The sequence below is a fragment of the Polyodon spathula genome, chromosome 25 (assembly GCF_017654505.1).
Source record: "Polyodon spathula isolate WHYD16114869_AA chromosome 25, ASM1765450v1, whole genome shotgun sequence".
NCBI lineage: Eukaryota > Metazoa > Chordata > Actinopteri > Acipenseriformes > Polyodontidae > Polyodon > Polyodon spathula.
The window spans coordinates 6,522,376-6,534,912 of NC_054558.1; the positions used below are offsets into that span (position 1 = coordinate 6,522,376).

General features: G+C 40.8%; 1 long non-coding RNA gene across 1 annotated transcript; it reads left to right on the plus strand.

Annotated features, from left to right (window-relative positions):
* Positions 1-118: 118 nt before the first annotated feature.
* Positions 119-10,883, plus strand: LOC121299533. The gene is made up of 2 exons (XR_005947425.1): positions 119-1,414; positions 8,404-10,883. It is a non-coding gene; the product is annotated as an uncharacterized LOC121299533 (long non-coding RNA).
* Positions 10,884-12,537: the final 1,654 nt, after the last annotated feature.

The following is a 12,537-nucleotide window of genomic DNA, read 5'->3' on the forward strand; positions in this document are numbered from 1 at the left end:
AATGTGCGTGCATGTTGGGGAGGGGGAGAGAGAGAGCGAGAGAGAGCGAGAACGAGCGAGAGAGAGAGAGCAACACACAGAGAGAGAGAGAGAGAGCTAGCTAGTTGATGCAGTAATAGTCCTGCTCACAGAGAGAGAGAGAGAGAGGAGGAGGAAGGAGGCTGCTGTCTGAATCAGCACTTCATTCTTTTCTTTCTCTCTCTCCCTCTCTGTGTCATATTTTCTTTTATTAACTACTAAAGGTGGTGTGGGAGACTGCACTACCTCCATTCCTCTATCCTTCATTTCACATTCTTCCCCCTCTCTCGTTCGCTCTTTCTTTCTCCCCCCACCTCGATGCCCCACTCTCTCACGATGAAGAGATGAAGAGCAATGAATAGAGGACATGAAGACAGTGTGTGCGGCAGCGTTGAAAAGGGAGGACAGCACACCTGGATTCGGAAGCATATCTCTCTTCGCTCTCTTTTTCCTCCCAACTCTTAGCTCTCAACACAGGCTGCTTTTTTCGGCGCCAAGAGTCACAGACATGGAAAGGATTATAGATTTTCTTTGAAAATTAATTTGCATTCTGCTTTATGGACTACCAAAGCAAAGCGAATAGAAAACTCCTTTCTACGAGAAATTAAAAGCTTGTAAAAGAAAATTAATTTACTCCTGAAGTAAAAAAAGTATATTTCAACTTCGTTTTTTTAAGCAACTGGAAGAAAGAAAAAAATTTGTTCTCAAATTTGACAGATTTTGTATTGAATGAGCACACCTTGTGATTCCTAAGTCACTCTCTTCGAACTGATACTCAAGCATCTTAAAGAAAACTCATTCTTCAGAACAAAAGTGGAAACTACTTTTAAAGACAAAAATACAGGTTTACTTCTCAATAAGCTTTGAAAAAAGTAATTTTTTAAAATTGGAAAATGGAAAAAACAACCGAAGGAAAAAAAGTTGATTATTTCTGTGGCAAACTTATCAAGAACACCAAGTAACCACTCAGTCTAGCCTGTGAGCCATCGCAGAACAGGAGAAGAAAAGGCAGAATTTTTTCTTTTCTTAGCATTTTTTTCCCCAACGAGGGCACGGTGCCAATTTTTAAAAAGGAGGAGTTCGAGAAAAAGGGGGACTTGGCGACGGCGGGACTTTTTCATTATTTTTTTCCCTCTCTTTATTCACAGAGGCTTTTCAACCGAAGAGAAGGTGGTTAAACTGTAATCCAGTGACGCTTTGTCAGCCAGTGCTTGCTGATTTTCTCATTGATTGGCTGTCTACTTCAGACACTCTCCCTCTCGCTCTCTCGCTCCCTCTTTCTCTCTCTCACTGTCTTTCTCCGCACTGTTGGTTAGGGTGGGAGCAGTTTTTTTCCCAGCCTAGAGAGTCTAGGAAAGCAGGAAATAAGCAAGTTGAGCGCCATATTTGACAGTAGGTAAGTACATCAAGACTTCTGTAAGTGTTTCTCTTTCTATGTAATATTGATTTTATACATTTCAAACATTGCATGGGGATTGACGTCATTATCCAGTTTTTGAAAAGTAGCGTATACACAAGCAACCCCCAGGGCCTTAGACTGAATCAAATTGGGGGGGGGGGTTCTTTCTAATGTGATAAATATGATGGAAAGGATTCAAATGAAAGTTGGTTGTGCCAGGAACGGATTCCATCTACAAGGGGAAATAGGATGCCCAGGCAATTTTTTTTAAAAAATTCTTTATTTGGAAAATAAGCTTGGAGGAATAGGATAGGATGACTATAATGAGTGGCAATAACATCATGTCACTGTACATCGTATAAACTAAAAACAGGATTCCCGCTTTCAATCCCAATCATCGTTAATTCATGATGCATTCCGCACTTATTCATATGAACTAGCGATTGTTCTGACTCGGGGCCTCTATTGTCTCCCAACCAACGTGTTACAGAGGGTCCAGAACATAGGAGTTTTATTCAAAGATTTTAAAGGAAACACACTTGCTAGCAGTGAGCTTTTAAATTTGCTTTACATAAAAAAAATTTGAACAATTTCACCTCGATGATGGCGACTGAATCGCTCGATGAGGTTGCCGCCATCATATTTGTTACAATTTCTGCTGTAGACAACAGCCTGGGAAACACACCCACAATTGACTGTTTCCAAATTGACAGGTTACAAAACACCTTCAATCTTAACAGAGGTCTACAGCACTTTTTTTTTTTTTTAACCTAAAAAATTTTTTGCATCTTGCCGATTTATAAATATATAATATTTTTTTACTTTGTAAATTCAAGCAATTCTTAAAACGATTTATTCAATCGGATTTAAGTGAATTAGTAAAATTTGCGTAAAATTGCGTATGTAAAATTGCCCCTGTTTTAGGCAGTGGCAGGGGGGGGACAGACAGGATCATTTAACGCTGCAGCCAGTTTCTCACGATCGTGTGCGATTTTACACAAAAATCGAACTCAAGTTGGTTTGCCATGTGGATCTGCAGTTTAGTTATCTTTAAACTCTGCAAGAAGGTGGGTCTGAACAGTAGAAGGTCAAAAAAAAAAAATAACACCGTTAACCCTTGCAGCGCTGTGGGGTCAACCCTGCTAAACCTGATCCAGTTTGACTCCACTAAAGCATATTCCCTTGTCTGTGAAGCATTTAGAAATGCAGCTACTACACAAACGTAAGCAGTTTAAAGCATTTATAGTGTTAAGTAATAAGAAATGAGTCCTGATAGGCTAAACTTACAGCTCCCCAGCCAGCATAAAAAGTATTACCGTTCTCAGTGTATTTAATGAACCCTTGTTTAAGTGTCAGTCAGTCACTTCTCAAATGTAGGTAGACAGTTCCCAGCTACCGGACATCAATCGATGGCCAGGCCTCTTTCACTTGCTATCTTAACGACCTGGCCAAGGAGTATGGTTTAGGTATTCCACACCGTAGCGATTTCAGACCATTATAAAGAGCTTGCAGGAGCAGATTGAACAGGCTAATTCATCATTACAGTACCTCAGCAATAAAGACGACAAGCTAAACAATAAACAAAAGCCCAGAGGGTTTAAGCCTGGCCTGGTGCTTTACTGTATTTAAAGGCTGGCCCTGCGCTTCGATGACGAAAATCAATTGGTTTAGTCAATCTTCTGAATGCGGGTCACTTCCGATACGCTTGTCTCAGATTCTGTCATTCAAAACAATACACAATGAGAAAGGGCTATTTTATTTAATGTTCCTTAGCAACAGATTCATCCAAGGAAATGTTTTTTTTGTTTTTGTTTTGTTTTTTAATTTTTACAATAGGATATTAAACAGGTAAAAAAAATTAAAGATGAGGAAAAAGTTGACGATATAAAAAGTTGACTCAATAAAATCAAATAAGATTCTGAGGTAAATCTGAGGTAAAGACAAAAACCTGCAGTTCAGTGTAGTAAATCTGCATTTAAATAGAGCAAACTGCTTCTGGAAGGGCAGAAGGAAAAAAAAGCCAGCGTATTTGATGATACATCAGGTACTTCTGAACGGGCCTCTCAGTGAAGGCTTTTCCCATCCTGGATTTCTGGGCTGCCAGCTGAGTGTAGGGGACTCTCTGCCCGCAGTGTAAGCCGTGTGCTTGCAGTACTGTGACTATGAGGAGGAGTGGAGTGGTGGAACACTGTGTGCACTTACCAAATAATCTGCACCAGGGTTTGGGTCAATTCCTGTTTTTCAATTCCAATTCCCATTCTCTTTTAATCAATTCCAACACATCCTCGATCAAAATGGCAATTAGCAGTGTTCAATTAGCTTCTCACAATGACAGCAAATTACTTCACTTGAGGGCTCTGTTAGCCAATTAAATTGGCTTCAAATGAAAGCAGTTGAACAATCACAACAATTATGTCTCTGAAATACACCTCCTTTTCAAACCTCAATAGATATATAGATCGTTAGTAGGAGGTGGGATTGTTTCTGCTGAAACTCTTCATTTTGTGTTCAATTACCAGCTAATCACTGGTGGACTCTTGTGTGTCATAGTGTGTCGGAGTGTGAGTGTGTCGCTAAGGAGTGTGCGTGCTGTGTGTGTGGGCACCCTTGATTGTTCGAGACCTCCCTGACTGTTAACACTCCCACATCTTACTTAGTAATTCACTGCTGCAGAAGCACCTACATACTGAGTGTAGTCATAGCTGTACGTCAGGCTGGGCCCACGGAACCAGGACCTGGATTAGCTCCCTGTGGAGGTATCTGGTTCTTGAAAGGGGTAGAGATTTTAGGTATCTTAACAACAATAAAAGACAGCCTACAGGAAATAAACACGAAGTAATGTGTCTTTTCTTTAAATAGAAAATAACAAATGCCTTCAAAATTGAACAGAAAGGATAGAATGGGAGTCTTAGTTTTATTTCACATTCAGCTGAAAGCTCAGCAAAAATTTTGTAGCCAAAAAAAAAAACCTCTTTGGGGGAAAAAAAGAAGCAATGTAACCTTGGATCCCAGGCTTGTGTTTCGTTCCAGCCCACGTGACTGAATTACTTACTGTGAAAGGGGCCTCGGTCACAGTCCTTCTGTTTAAGAAAGAGAGGGAGAGAGGGACAGAGGGGGGGGGGGGGGCTAATTAAACAAGGACTAGCGAGGAAACCAGCACGGGTAGAACACGTTAATAACAAGCGATGACACCAAGCTCCAGAGCTCCATATACTGCATTGTGTCAATTCTACCCGCCTAATCGCACAAATCACAGAACACACAACACAGCTGTTATGTGGAAGTCATTTTGGTTTGTCGTTCAGAACCTGTGTGCACCGCCTTGGGGTGAATGTGGCTCTTATAAAATGTATAGCATATTTAAAAAAAACATGGCAAACCACTGCAATCTATTGTAATAGTATATTATTGTAATAGTATATTGCAATATACTCTTACAATAATATCCGTGCGAATGCTGCTGAGCTGGCATGGGGTTGAGCACGCAGGCACAGGGACAGCAGGCAGTGCAAACACAGCTGTGATACAGAGAGAAAGAAGACTTGAGAGAGCTGAAACATCAGCACAGTCTGATCTTGCCAGGTTTTAGAAGCTAAGCAAGGTTGGATTTCAACAGTACTGGACCTTTGAGGTGAAGCAGGTGGTTTATGAAGTGATACAGCCAGGCACTCTTCCCTCTGGATTATGGAGAAATCATTGCCCCAGTATTGTGGGTGCTGTGCTGACGGAAAATGCTAAACCTGTCCAACGATCCAGCTTTATTTTTAAAAGCAGATCACAAATGCTGGCCTGGGTTTTCCAGCAGTATACCTCCTGGTTTCTTAAGGACTCGTTCACCTATAAATGTCATAACCCTGAATGGCCCTGCTGCTTATATAAGGCACTTCTTCTCGTTAAAATAAGTCAAAGAAAGTAATACAACGTTTTAAAAAAGCATGTGGGTTAGTGGAGGTTGATCTCTAAGTGCCTCTCTGTGGCTGGTAAGCCACACGCAGTGAGGCAGTGTCCCTGAAAGCGCTGGTCTGGAGAGCCCTACAAAGTGCTTTGTGCCTCCGCAGAGTGGAAAGAGGCTCCTTCAATGGGCGCTTTGTTAAGCGAGGGCTGAGAACCAGCATGGAAACAGTGAGCACTGATTGACAAATACCTGCCCTCCCAGAGCCTCACATGTATCTCAGACATGCACGGAGCACAGAGTCCACGAACACTGTCTCTTTATTCAGCTCTTTGTCTCAGGACAGTTTTTGACCCCCTCCCCTTTCTATTTATTTTTTCGCGGATGGATTACAGCAGAACAGAGTTTGAAGTTACTGGCTCACCTGCCTTACCTGAGGATGTGATTCATAGTGCGAGTACAGAGTCCGCTATTATGCCACGTATCATATTCTTTGAGGACGAACAAGAACTCCTTAGTTCTTTGGTATCAGCCAAGCACATCTGAGCAGCACTAATGTGCCAGTGTATTTCAGGTGAGTCTGGCTGCCATGTGGGCACAATCTAGTTCTGACATCATTCTGACTATCTCCTGAGCTGGATCTCTCCCATCTTCTGTAATTACAGTATGTCTATCCTCACAGAAGCTCTTCATGTTAAATTCGGCTGGATTTTTCGGTGCCATTACCAGTTTCTGTAAGCCACCTTGGATAAAGATGTCTGCTAAATAAAAATTAGCATATAGATTACCTTGCTCTCACTGTTGTTAACGTTACTTTTCTATGCTTTTACCGTAGTATACTACAATACACAGATATGAAGAATAGTGTTTTGAGCATGTGTGATTGACTGCAATGAGATCTAGATGGGATTGTATTTTTTTTTACCTTGAATATTCTGTCATGAAGATATTTGAATTGTTGTTGCACTGTGTGATAATGATATGCGCTTCTGGAATTTATTTCATTTTTTTTTAAGTATAAAGAAGTGATACAATTTTAAACAAGTCTGGACAATAAGACTTTGTCAAAGTTTAAAATTGAACCCAACATCCTGGCTTGTACTCTACAACAGTTCACAGCTCTTGTTCTTGTGCAGAGTTTTTGAGCTCCTGAAAGTTACACGACTGGTCGCGTTGGAATTCCCTCTGGTCATCCACAGAGCAGGGATATAATGACAGTATGGGGCTTCTCAAGAACTTCCAGAGGCCAGCTTGTTAACAGTCCACCCAGGACCAGAGGGCCATTTCTGTTAGGGGGTGAGGGATCAGTTCAATCTCGGTTTGAGTCTACCTGCAATTCTCCTCACTGAAGGTCTGGATTTTTTTTTTTTTTTTTTTTTTTTTGAAAGTCACACCCTTGCCTAAGCCTAGCTAGGGACCATGGTCTGGGCATCATGCATGAATAAAAATGTCGGTCAGTTATCTTGAGGGTTTGGTCGCTGCTGTGTTTTATGGCTTTCTATTCCTATGTGATTTTGTGTCATATCTCATGTAGGGTTCAAAGCCACTAGATACAGAGCGGAAATTCAGCCAATGGGAGACTTTCTAACCATCATAATAAAATGACCAGAACATGTTGAAAACCGTCTCCCATTATGATCCCAGTGCGTTACCCTGCAGAACCGTTCGCTGACCCAGTGGCAGACCACGGCATTACCAGCAATGGCAACGCAATGGATCAAACAGTATTCAGTAGCCCAATGGTCTTGAAATGGAACTATGATAATGAATTAGATAATCAGCATGTTCTGGATCGTATCAATACAACAGTAGACATTCGAATTGAGGTAAAAATCTAATTAAAATTCATATTGGATAAAACTGTGTAAGGAAACACACACGGTATTGCTTGCTGATGTGAGCAGAGTAAGTCTCGGAGCAGCAGCCCAGAGCGGAGATGCTGAATCAGGTTGTTTTTAATGAACACTTGCTTATTTATCACGACCGGTCTTTAAATTAGACTCACTGGGAGCTGCTGATGGGATTTACAATGCCGGATCGTTCCTTCTAATTACCCTCTGGGAGTGATTGCACTGGATGGATGAAACAAAGAGGAAAAGGGGAGAGAGAGATTGTGAGATTGAATGAGAATACAGAGCCCTGCACAGCATTAAGTGTTTATTAATCCGCTCATTAATTACTAGTCTGCTTCCTCGTTGAAATTTAAAATAAATGCGGATGTTCATTTATGTGGCTTCATAATATGCGTTGAATTCAATTCTAACATATTTGCTATTGAATTTAATGAAGTAAGCATCAATTAAGGGTACATTTAATACCTACTATGGGAGATTTTTAAAAAAATGTGTGTGAATCTAGCTGCTTCGTAAGAAATTACTTTTGAATTTTGGATATTTATGTTGCATTATTTCCACTTCTCACCTGAAGAAGATACTTGCATGGTCTTAAGAGCTAATATATATATATATAAATTATAGCTGAGCCGATTAAAAATATATCACTGAAACCTGTTCAGAAGTTCTGTATGAATGTCCAGCACAAGTTGGGTTAAAAGTTTTATTTAAACAAATGGATTTAATCATGTTCTATTTTATCATTTCAATTAAGCTTTGCATTTTCAAATGACTAACATATGTTGGCTCCATACGGACCACAGATAGAGTCTGGGGAGCGAGAATCACACATTCCTCCTCCATATATATACAGTACAGGCGCTGTGAAAATAACCCCAGTGGGAGGGCAAAGCTCAGCTGCAGCCTGTAATCAATAGAGAGAAAAAAACTCCCACACAGATTGGCTGCTAACTTTTTGTTGTGTTTTTGTGCTTGGAGGCCAAACTCCTCACTGTGTACAGGCAGTGGTACGATACCTTCACCTGCCCTGGACGGGATATATCTTACCACTGCCTGTGCACCCTTTCTCTTAGGGGGTGAGTGAGCAGTTCAGTCTCCATGCCTCAAGCCTGCCCTGGACTGCAGGGAGCACCCTTTCTCTTAGGGAGTGATGGCTGGAGGAAGGGAGGGAGGGAGCGCTTTTGTCAGAAGCTGTCCGGATGTTGCGTGGCTAAGCCGACCTGTCTCTTCTCTCTCTGCAGGAGTGACCTCCCTGGCAGCAGCAGCGGGCGATGTCCGGGTTCACTTTCGCCTGCTTCTGCGGCCTGCACAGCTTCTGCAACAAGAAGCCGAAAAAAAAACAAGAGCGGCAACGTGAGCAGGAGACGGTGGTGTGACTGAGCCACGCGCACCTGCTGGGGGCGCCACTGAGCTCTCCCTGCCCCACCCTGCTGTCAACTCAAACCACACTGCCCTCCAGTGACTGCTCAACTGAGAGCTCAGTGCACTGCGATCACCCAGGGCAGTGAGGGAGGGGTTTGTAACCTCCAAGGTGAGGTCACCAGGTTTGTTACCACAGTGATTTCAAATCCTAGTGCTCGGGGAAACCACTAACCAAAGCCCATTAGGGTTGCCACCTATCCCTGTCTTCCCTGCATAGTTCTGGTTTTCTGGAAGGCGTCCCAGGATTTCAATATGCCTTCCCAGGACACTAAGAGTTCCTGGTTTTTAAAATGATCCCGTTTTTAATCTTATACTTCCATATAGATATACTACAGCAATGCCAGTACTGTAAGTTAGATCAATCAAGATCTTATATCATTGCTGCAATAGATGCACTATATTAATTGGTTGTCAACACTACAATTGTAATGTTATCAGTGTTACCTATTGGATGGCTGTAGGATTTCTAGACAGTTTAAACTTTTAAAACCGTTCTGTTCAGATGTCCCAGTTTTTGTGCCTCGGAGGTGGTAACCCTAAAGCTCATATGCCAAGCAATTTTTACAAAACTTTTTCTGGGACATTTTAAAGCAAGTGGTCGCCTACAACAAGGTGCTTGGTAAGTATGTAGAAGCACCATGCCCAAAAGTTGCCTCATGTTTCATGGGCATAAGTTGAAGCCATAATAAATGCAAGGCTAGTGAAGAACAGGCAGCTTGTTCCTGCTACTTTTAAACGAATTTGCTGGTGTTGCCATTCATAGGACAAGCAAAGATCAAGTGATAAAAGTCATAATTTGTGGTTTGAGAATCTCAAATATAGCTGCTTTTAAAGGTGCCAGAAAAACCCTGGAAAGTTGTCTTGTGTTTTTGGCTAATGTCTTCAAGTAGAAGTACTCTATAGTGACCCTAAGGTCATTGCTTTAATATTGTAATTGAACACATTTATTTCCAGGATCTGTTCAAAGCTTGAATTCACTCATTTAACAAAGTCTCGACATTATGCCTATACTGTGTGTACATTGTGATGTATGATTTCATATAAAACATACCGCTTATAAAGGTTCTCTGCGGTATTGTGTACAACAGCAAAAGCACGAAGATGCAGGGAAGGATGGTAAAAGACAAAAAATATGGTGTAACATTTACCATGGAAAACCTTTATAAGGGCAATAAAACAAATTATTCTTCAAGCTGACAGTTCATGCAGTTCATAAAGTACTTAATGAAATGCATGACTAGACAAACTAATACAAGTCCTGGTTGAAAGCTGCAGTTTGCTAGTGGTTCCCATGGACTGGGGTTAGGGATCACTGTGCTTAAGCACACAGGATAAAGGTCTGGAGTTTTAAAATAATATGTTGGTGTCTGTACAACATCGCCATTGCCCTTTAGCAGTTCAGTTATTCCAATACTGGGGTCTATTTAATTGATTCAATGCAAGCTCTGGTTAAGCATTCAATTATTTACTTTTAAAGACAGTCCCACACAATGCTGGATATGTGTCAATATCCTGTTCTTTTAAACAGTATGATCAAACTAAAGAAAGATAAAAAAAAAACCACAAACACAAAGAAAAACATATTGGGAAGACAACCAGACTGATCTGAAATGACAGCATTGCGGGAGTAGACTTAATGTCACAGATAGCTAGCAATACAAACGTGTGTGTGTGTGTGTGTGTGTGTGTGTGTGTTTGTAACGTCAATCTAACACCCTTCATTCACAGTCACGTTTTTATTGTAGTGTGAGTGGAGTCTGACGATATTGGCCCACATCCATTTGTGCTGGATTCGCAATGTAAGACAGCACTGTACTTCACATTCACATTGGATTGTAAAAAAAGTTCTGTCTGTGGATCCAGCATTATTGCACGATTTCCAAAAACAATTCCTGTCTTCTCCATTTAAACGGTGATCGCTGTCAGCTTTCTTTTGTTTTATAGTGTAATATTAATACTTAAATTTAATCTGAAAGGTGCTCAAATGACCAATTCTCCAGTTAGAATCGGTTTTAAATGTTATATAACCTATTTTACCTTTGCACACAGCACATCCTTGTGGCCATATGATGCCTTGCAAATTTTCGATTACATGTCAGCTTATTTTCAATTGGCAAGGTCCTGAAAGATCTTCCATGTTCATTTTACAAAGGTTACTTTGAAATATCTCAGGATCAACTTTCCTGCATGTCTCCAACTGCAACATTATGGCACCAGGTTTCTGAATCAGCACGTGTCTAATCATCTTGAACCTGTTTATAAGCTGACCAGATTTTTCCAATTATCCCCCCCCCCCCCCCCCCCCCCCCCCAAAAAAAAAACAACATACTTCCTTGCCTAATTCAAGAACCTGCAGGTTGGCCCTTGAGGGGCCACCTGGGGCCCACAGGCTTCAGACTGCACAATAAACTGATTAGCATTATTGTAATGCCTTTAGATGAGAATAGTATAGGGGTTCTGTGCACAACAGTATCACAGCAGAGAACCTTAATAAGTACATGGTCTGTATAGGCTAGTGCGCTGCCCTATAGGAGAGTGCAGTACATTACAGGGCTTTATAGTTAGAATGAATTCTATACTAGCTTTAATATTACACTTAGAAAGATGATTGCAATGTATAGCAGCAGCCTTATACTGGAGGTATAAACTTTACCAGGTATACAAGAAAAACAACACCTTGTTTGAATAAATATATATTGCAGAGTTTGTTCTGTCCGTATGCAGTATATTGTTGTATCACTATATTAGTCTGAAACTGCAATAAGGCTGGCCTGCTGTGAGTGTCTTTGCGTTGAGATTGACAGTGATTGATATCTTCAATATATTTCAATTGAATCTAAGTGAGCCAGGGAAAATGACAAACCCGTTTCCCTTTGAAATCAACCCAGTTATGCATTGCAACCCTGCTTAATTTGCACTGTTTATATTTCACGTAATCTTTAAAAAGCCACCCTGTCTCTCCGCATCTAGCCTATTATATCCATTTATGTGCCTCATTTGCATCATTCCTCTAATGGTTTCCTATCAGCACTAATCATTTTCACTTTTGTCTAATGCTTAGTCTAAATGCACAGTTTCCAAAATTCAATAATAATGAGACAGAGCGAAAAGCAAGGAGCAAATATCAATAGAAATAATAGGTAGAAAATGCTTCATGTACAATAAAAATCACTATGCAGTACATTGAGACAAGGGAGGCAATGCCTCTAAAAATCTCAAAATGAAAAAAATAAATAAAAATGATATATATAGTTTATATATTTAACCAAACCCTATATTAACAGCGGCATTGTCCACAGCACTGGCAATGACCGGTGACGTAGTCTGAGCCCTGTTTTTAATTGGAGCAGCAACTCATATCCTCCCGCCCCTGCGGAGGCTCAGCTGCATGCTTGATTATGAGTGAAGTGTTGAATAATGGCAATCGCGTCATACGGCCTCGTATTCAGTTAAAAGTGACCAGTAAAAAAATAAATTAAAGAATTCCATCACAACGGTAGAACAAATTTAAAATCTTGAGCAGCATGTTGTTGATTGCGGGAGTTGTAGTTTTCCTCTGCATTTCTGCTGATTGGAAACACCTTTCAGCGTGTACCAGATAAACTACTATTCCCAGAAGACACTGCAAACCCAGAGGCCTGCTCTCTTTTTGCTTGCACGGTATATCGTTACTTTGTTCATCGTCTGTTTAAGTTTAAGTCTATATACGTTGCTTGATTTTTTGTCCGCTTTTTCCTGCGGCAACAACTTTGTTCAGAAAATCTTTTATGCAATGTACGTTAGTGACGTGGTCTTGAAATCGAAATGCTATATCAATTTTGTATACAGTCCATTTTCAAACGCGCGCTGAGAATGTGTAACAGTTAAGTATATTACAAAATGCGTTTAACAGCCAAACTGGGGTAAACCTGTTTAGACTGCACTTGTAGATCTCTTACTATGCACTGGTCTGC